This window comes from Triticum aestivum, chromosome 1D (genome assembly GCF_018294505.1).
Source record: "Triticum aestivum cultivar Chinese Spring chromosome 1D, IWGSC CS RefSeq v2.1, whole genome shotgun sequence".
Lineage (NCBI taxonomy): Eukaryota > Viridiplantae > Streptophyta > Magnoliopsida > Poales > Poaceae > Triticum > Triticum aestivum.
Window position 1 is genome coordinate 310,376,635 of NC_057796.1, and position 8,492 is coordinate 310,385,126.

Here is an 8,492-nt window from a genome sequence, read left to right on the forward strand (position 1 = left end):
AGGAAACGGTCCCATATAATCAAAGCCCCAAACATTGAATGGTTCAATAACAAGTGAATAATTCATAGGCATTTCCTGACGTCTACTGATATTACCAATTCTTTGGCATTCATCACAAGATAAGACAAACTTACGGTCATCCTTGAAGAGAGTAGGACAATAAAAACCGGATTGCAATACCTTATGTGCAGTTCTATCTCCAGCGTGGTGTCCTCCATAAGCTTCGGAGTGACACTTGCATAGGATCTGTTCCTGTTCATGCTCAGGTATACAACGTCTAATAACACCATCTACTCCTTCTTTATAAAGATGTGGGTCATCCTAGAAAAAAACTTTTTCTTTTGCTAGTATGTGAAACTAGGTGGTATAAATTTAGCAACAATGTAATTAGCATAATCAACATACCATGGAGGAGTACGAGAAGCATTTATGACGGCTAATTGTTCATCAGGAAAGCTATCATCAATAGGTAGTGGGTCATCAAGAACATTCTCTAACCTAGACAAGTTGTCTGCAACGGGGTTCTCAGCTCCCTTTCTATCAATAATATGCAAGTCAAATTCTTTTAATAGGAGAACCCATCTAATAAGTCTAGGTTTAGCATCTTTCTTTTCCATAAGATATTTAATATGAGCATGATCAGTGTGAATAGTTACTTTAGAATCAACAATATAAGGTCTGAACATATCACATGCAAATATAACTGCTAAGAATTCTTTTTGGTAGTAGCATAGTTTCTGTGGGCACTGTCTAGAGTTTTACTAGCATATTGAATAACATTTAATTTCTTATCAACTCTTTGTCCTAGAACAGCACCTACAGCATAATCACTAGCATCACACATAATTTTAAAGGGTAGATTCCAATCAGGTGGCTGAACAATAGGTGCAGAAATTAATGCTTTCTTAAGTATTTCAAATGCTTCTACACAATCATCATCAAAGACAAAAGGTATATCTTTTTGTAATAGATTAGTCAGAAGCCGAGAAATTTTTGAGAAGTCCTTAATGAACCTCCTATAAAAACCGGCATGACCAAGGAAACTTCTTATACCTTTGATGTCCTTGGGACACATCATCTTTTCAATAGCATCAACTTTGGCTTTATCAACTTCAATACCTCTTTTAGAAATTTTATACCCCAAGACAATTCCTTCATTAACCATAAAGTGGCATTTCTCCCAGTTCAAGACAAGGTTAGTTTCTTCACATCTCTGCAAAACTCGATCAAGGTTGCTCAAGCAATCATCAAAAGAGGATCCATAAACGGAGAAATCATCCATGAAAACCTCACAAATCTTTTCACAAAAATCAGAGAATATAGCCATCATACATCTTTGAAAGGTACCAGGTGCGTTACATAAACCAAAAGGCATACGTCTATAAGCAAAGGTACCGAAAGGGCAAGTAAAAGTGGTCTTTTCTTGATTATCAGCTGACACAGGTATTTGAGAGAAACCAGAGTAACCATCTAGAAAGCAAAAATGTGTGTGTTTGGATAATCTTTCTAGCATTTGATCAATGAAAGGCAAAGGGTAATGGTCTTTTTTAGTAGCTTTATTTAATTTGCGAAAATCAATTACCATCCTATAACATGTAATAATTCTTTGCGGGATCAATTCATCTTTATCATTAGGGACGACGGTAATACCTCCCTTCTTAGGGACACAATGGACATGACTTACCCACTGACTATCAGCAACATGATAAATTATACCTCCCTCAAGGAGCTTTAATATTTCCTTTCTTACCACTTCTTTCATCTTAGGATTTAGCCGTCGTTGATGATCAATAACTGGTTTGGCGTCTTTCTCCAAATTTATTTTGTGTTGACATAGAGTGGGACTAATGCCCTTAAGATCATCAAGAGTATATCCAATAGCAGCACGGTGCTTCTTCAGAGTTTTCAATAATTTCTCTTCTTCATGCTCTGAAAGGTTAGCACTAATAATAACAGGATATATCTTCTTTTCATCAAGATAAGCATATTTAAGAGTATCAGGCAATGGTTTAAGCTCAAACACGGGATCACCCTTGGGTGGAGGAGGATCCCCTAGGATTTCAATAGGCAAGTTGTGTTTCAGAATAGGTCACTGTTTAAAGAATACTTCATCTATTTCCCTTCTTTCATTCATAAACATATCATTTTCATGATCAAGCAAATATTGTTCTAAAGGATCATTAGGAGGCACGGCAATAGAAGCAAGACCAATAATTTCATCCTTACTAGGCAATTCCTCATCACGGGGTTGTCTATGAAATTTAGAAAAATTAAACTCATAAGACATATCACCCAAACCAATAGTAACAACATCCTTTTCGCAGTCTATGCTAGCATTAACAGTGTTAAAGAAGGGTCTACCAAATATAATGGGACAAAAGCTATCTTGTGGGGAACCAAGAACAAGAAAATCAGCAGGATATTTAACCTTCCCACACAAGACTTCAACATCTCTAACAATCCCAATCGGTGATATAGTATCTCTATTGGCAAGCTTAATGGTAACATCGATATCTTCTATCTCAGCAGGTGTAATATCATGCATAATTTCTTCGTATAAAGAATGAGGTATTGCACTAGCACAAGCACCCATATCACACAAGCCATGATAACAATGATCTCCTATTTTAACAGAAATAACGGGCATGCCTACAATGGGTCTATGTTTATCTTTAGCACCAGGTTTAGCAATTCTAGCAGTCTCATCACAGAAGTAAATAACATGCCCATCGATATTATCAGCCAAGAGATCTTTAACCATAGCAATATTAGGTCCAACTTTAACTTGCTCAGAGGGTTTGTGTGTCCTAATATTACTTTTGTTGACTACAACTGAAACTTTAGCATGATCCTTTATTCTAACAGGGAAAGGTGGTTTCTCAACATAAGCAGTAGGAACAACAGGATCATTACAAGTGATAGTCTTTTCTTCAACTTTAATAGGTGCAACTACTTTTACTTCTATGGGAGGATTATATTTAAACCACTTCTCCTTAGGGAGATCAACATGAGTAGCAAAGGATTCACAGAAAGAAGCTACTATCTCCGAGTCAAGTCCATATTTAGTGCCAAATTCACGGAAAACATCGATATCCATAAAAGATTTAACACAATCAAACTTAGGTGTTATACCTGACTCCTTACCTTCGTCGAGGTCCCAATCTTCAGAGTTGCGTTTAATTCTTTCCAATAAATCCGATTTGAATTCAATAGTCTTCATCATAAAAGAGCCAGTACAAGAAGTATCGAGCATGGTTTGATTATTACGAGAAAGCCGAGCATAAAATTTTTGAATAATCATTTCTCTTGAGAGCTCATGATTGGGGCATGAATATAACATTGACTTAAGCCTCCCCAAGCTTGAGCTATGCTTTCGCCTTTGCGAGGCCAAAAATTATATATATAATTGCGATCATGATGAACAAGATGCATAGGATAAAACTTCTGATGAAATTCCAATTTCAATCGTTTGTAGTTCCATGATCCCTATCATCACATAGCCTATATTATGTCGATGCATCTCCCTTCAAAGATAAAGGGAAGACCTTCTTCTTGATAACATCATTGGGCATACCTGCAAGCTTAAATAATCCATAAACTTCATCCACATAGATTAAGTGTAAATCGGGATGCAATGTTCCATCTCCTGCAAAAGGATTAGCTAGCAGTTTCTCTATCATACCCAAGGAATTTCAAAGTAAACATTTTCAGTAGGTTCAGTAGGTTGAGGAGCAACTCTTTGCTCTACTGGTCGGGGTGAAGATACCTCGAACAAGCCCCTCAGAGGATTACTTTCCATAGTAACAAGTGACAGTAAATTTCAGCACACAATATAAATTTTTTCCGTACCAAATTCCACCTACCAAAGGCGCTTCACTCCCCGGCAACGACGCTAGAAAAGAGTCTTGATGACCCACAAGTATAGGGGATCTATCGTAGTCCTTTCAATAAATAAGAGTGTCGAACCCAACGAGGAGCAGAAGGAAATGACAAAGCGGTTTTCAGTAAGGTATTCTCTGCAAGCACTGAAATTATCGGTAACAGATAGTTTTGTGATAAGGTAATTTGTAACAGGTAACAAGTAACAAGTGTAAATAAAGTGCAGCAAGATGGCCCAATCCTTTTTGTTGCAAAGGACAAGCCTGGACAAACTCTTATATAGAGAAAAGCACTCCCGAGGACACATGGGAATTATCGTCAAGCTAGTTTTCATCACGCTCATATGATTCGCGTTCGGTACTTTGATAATTTGATATGTGGGTGGACCGGTGCTTGGGTGATATCCTTACTTGGACAAGCATCCCACTTATGATTAACTCCTATTGCAATCATCCACAACTACAAAAGAAGTATTAAGGTAAACCTAACCATAGCATGAAACATATGGATCCAAATCAGCCCCTTACGAAGCAACGCATAAACTAGGGTTTAAGCTTCTGTCACTCTAGCAACCCATCATCTACTTATTACTTCCCAATGTCTTCCTCTAGGCCCAAATAATGGTGAAGTGTCATGTACTCGACGTTCACATAACACCACTAGAGGAAAGACAACATACATCTCATGAAAATATCGAACGAATACCAAATTCACATGACTACTTATAGCAAGACTTCTCCCATGTCCTCAGGAACAAACGTAACTACTCACAAATCATATTCATGTTCATAATCAGAGGGGTATTAATATGCATAATGGATCTGAACATATGATCTTCCACCAAATAAACCAACTAGCATCAACTACAAGGAGTAATCAACACTACTAGGAACCCACAGGTACCAATCTTAGGCTTTGGGACAAAGATTGGATGCAAGAGATGAACTAGGGTTTGAGAGGAGATGGTGCTGGTGAAGATGTTGATGAAGATTGGCCCCCTCCCGATGAGAGGATCGTTGGTGATGACGATGGCAATGATTTCCCCCTCCCGGAGGGAAGTTTCCCCGGCAGAACAGCTCTGCCGGAGCCCTAGATTGGTTCCGCCAAGGTTCCGCCTCGTGGCGGCGGAGTTTCTTCCCGAAAGCTTGCTTATGATTTTTCCTCGGACGAAAGACTTCATATAGCAGAAGATGGGCACCGGAGGCCTGCCAGGGGGCCCACGAGGCAGGGGGCGTGCCCAGGGGGTAGGGCGCGCCTCCCACCCTCGTGGCAGGGTGTGGCCCGCCTCTGGTAGTTTCTTCGCTCTGTATTTTTTATTAATTCCAAAAATGACTTCTGTGAAGTTTCAGGACTTTTGGAGCTGTGCAGAATAGGTCTCTAATATTTGCTCCTTTTCCAGCCCAGAATCCCAGCTGCCGGCATTCTCCCTCTTCATGTAAACCTTGTAAAATAGGAGAGAATAGGCATAAGTATTGTGACATAATGTGTAATAACACCCCAAAATGGAGGAAGGACGACGAGACCACAGATTCAAAGCGCCGTTGAGGCAAGCGCGCCTCTCCAACCGACCCTGCTCCAGGGATAGCATGTAGGCTCAGGGCACTCGAGACCAGCGGGGGAGTTGAGGAAAGAGGAGGCTTCCCCTCAGGAGATGCAACAGCCTTAGCGGGAGGGAACCTGAAGGACCACCATCAGGAAAGAAAGTAGCACTCAAAAAATCACTAAGGTACGGTACTTACTCGTCGACAGCGATGTACTTCCTTCGCTTCAACGGCCCGAAGATACCGCTGCTGCTCGGGGATCCTTTCCTCTTGCGCAGCTCCTCGAAGTCCACGCAAAGCCGACCGAAGCGCTGGACGTGGCGGCCGACATGGGGTGCAGCCGGAGAAGTGCTCGAGGGGACAGCTTTAGGGGTGCCAGGCTGCAGAGGGCAGTCGGGCGCCGTCCCACCGCGACCTCCGGAGCTTCGGCCTCCGGAGCCGCGTGATGCATCGTCTCGGCGACCGACGCTCCAGAGGAAGAATCATGGGCTCCTGAGGACGACGTCCCAGGAGCCCCAGGCGGCATCTGCACCTCAGCACTCGGGCCACCGGCCTCAGGCAGTGCTCGCCCCCCTGCACCCACGTTCGGGGCGAGCTCGGCGCCAGCAGCGAAGTAGGGAACCACGTTGACGGTGTTCTCGCGAGGCCCCTCTAGGGCGACCGGGCGCAGCCCCCACTCATCGAAGGGAGGCATGTGCTCCACAAATTCTACCTTGTTCCTGCAACGGTACAGCAGACAGCTCCTCCTGGGCATGTCATCCGGCGATGCGACACCCGTCAGGATCTCGAGCACAGTTTGCCGCATCTCAAGAGGAAGCCCGGACTCCTGAAGTCTCATATGGTCCTGACTGTTGAGTAAGGACCACATCGGGCGAGAATGGCGCTGGAGCGTAGCAACTCGACGCCTGACGAACTCCTTCACCACCATGGGCGCGGTCTCGCTGCTGTCTTTCAGCCTCTTCAGCCTGAACCAGACGGGGACAAGAGAGGGGCTCGCGAGCTTCTCATGGCCCCAACCAGGATTGGGAACGGCGGGCGCCGATGAAGAATGGAGCAGAGGGCTGAGCTCTCCGGCATTGACAAATACCCACCATGTCCGAAACCCGCTCGTAGATGGAGGAAGCTCGAAGTCGATCCCCGCGCCTGCCGTCGCAGCCACAGCCTGGAAGCTCGCGCACCCCGAGCTTTGCCAGGGATCCATCAGGTGCAATGAGAAGAAGTGGCGAAGAAGGGCCACGGAAGGGGCAATGCCCACCATGGCCTCACAAACAAAGGCAAAGACGGCAAGAAGAGTCACAGATTGGGGGTCGAGATGCAGCATGTGGATCTGGCAATGCTCAAGCTCTGCGTTGAAGAAGGCGGAGAAAGGGGGGACCAGGCCAGCCCAAAGAGCATCGATGAAGATTGGGACCTCAGTGGCTGCCCGGTCAATACGAGCGCGAGACGCAGGCCAGGCCGCCATCTCCCCCCACTCGTTGAAGCTGGAGGCAAGCATGGGGCGCACCTTGCCCATGGCCTCTTCATTGAGCACCACCGATCGGCCAACCACGGGCTCGATGGCCGAAGGCGCGCCGGCCGAAGATAGAGGCTTCTTCCCCTTGTCAGCTTGTTTCGGCGCCATGACGATGGAGCGGGCAGAGCGCAGGTTTGATTGGAAGGAGGAGCAGAGTCTCAGGGAAGCAGAGGAATCGGGGAAGTATGGCACGGGTGATGGAAGAATAACTGTGTAGGCAGCGGGGGCCGCATAGCCTGGCGGATTTCAAGGCAGCATGAGGAAGCGGAGACGCCCACGTCCAATCAACCGCCACGCGTCGACCGAGGCCACAGGCTTTTGGGGCCCGCGGCGCTCCGCGCTTGACCTTTGGCTTCGCCTCGAAGCCAAGCCCGAGCGCGCCTTGGGCCCAGGGGCTACTGTCGGTGTTCTGGGAATGGGGGTCCCCAGACTTGCCTGCCTGCGGCCCACGGCGTGGCTATGCTAGCAGGCCTGCACGGCCCATCTTCATCAACAAGGCATTCAAGACCCTCGCGAGGGGCCAAGCCTCGCGAGGCGGACGACACAAGACCTCCTCAGGAGCGGCCTCGCCAGGCAGGCTCGCGAGGGGCGGAGAGATCAAGGCAAGGCAAACCTCGCGAGGTTCTCGTGACGTGAGCCATGACGATTGAGACCAGGCGGGCGCCAGCGCGCGCAGCGTCCTTGCTTCCTCTTTGGTGCTAAGGGGGCCAGTGCAGGCGCGGAGTACCGAGGCATCAAGGAAAGGTTTCCATATCGGTGCAATGAGACCAAGACCAGCAGGACGGCAAGACGGAGGTCACCATGGAGCCCAAGACGGCATCACCACCAGAGCCTTTTGCAGGCGAAGACTACTTTTGTCAGGATAAGCTGTACTAGCTGTCCCCTTTCAAACCGGCCGTTGTTGGCTCCCTTCCCGCTCAATATTTTGGGAGAGGACCAGGGCCTCTATAAATAGGGCTAGCCACCACAGTAGGAGGCAACTCATTCAGAGGCATCTCGCCTAATCCTTAGCCACACACCGAGCACAAGAACACCTCAACCTCAGGAGGCTGTTCTTCCCCCTGTACTGTTCATCATCAGCCCAAGAGGCGATCCACCACCACCACACTGGAGTAGGGTATTACACCACAACGGTGGCCCGAACCAGTATAAATCTTGTGTCCCTTGTGTTGTGAGTTCGTCGAGTCCGTCCTTGAGTTCTTAGCTATTTAGGACGTGGATCGGTAGGGAGGAAACCTTCGTGCGCACCCCAGTGTTCGAACCTTGAGTGTTTTGCCGGAACCCGTGATCCGACATTTGGCGCGCCAGGTAGGGGTGCGCCGGAGTCTCTTCCCCGCCAATCGATCCACCGACGCTCCGCGGTCCTGATGTCCAGCGACCTGAGGGCTGACGCCGACCGCTGGGCAGCCTGGCCCGCCCGGGCGGCGCCACCTGCCCAGGAAGACCTCAGCCCCGCTCTCCAGGCGGCGCGGGCGCCACCTGGCGCTTGTCGGCATTCTGGGAACGGGGGTCCCCAGACTTGCCTGCCTGCGGCCCACAGTGTGGCTAAGCCAGCAGGC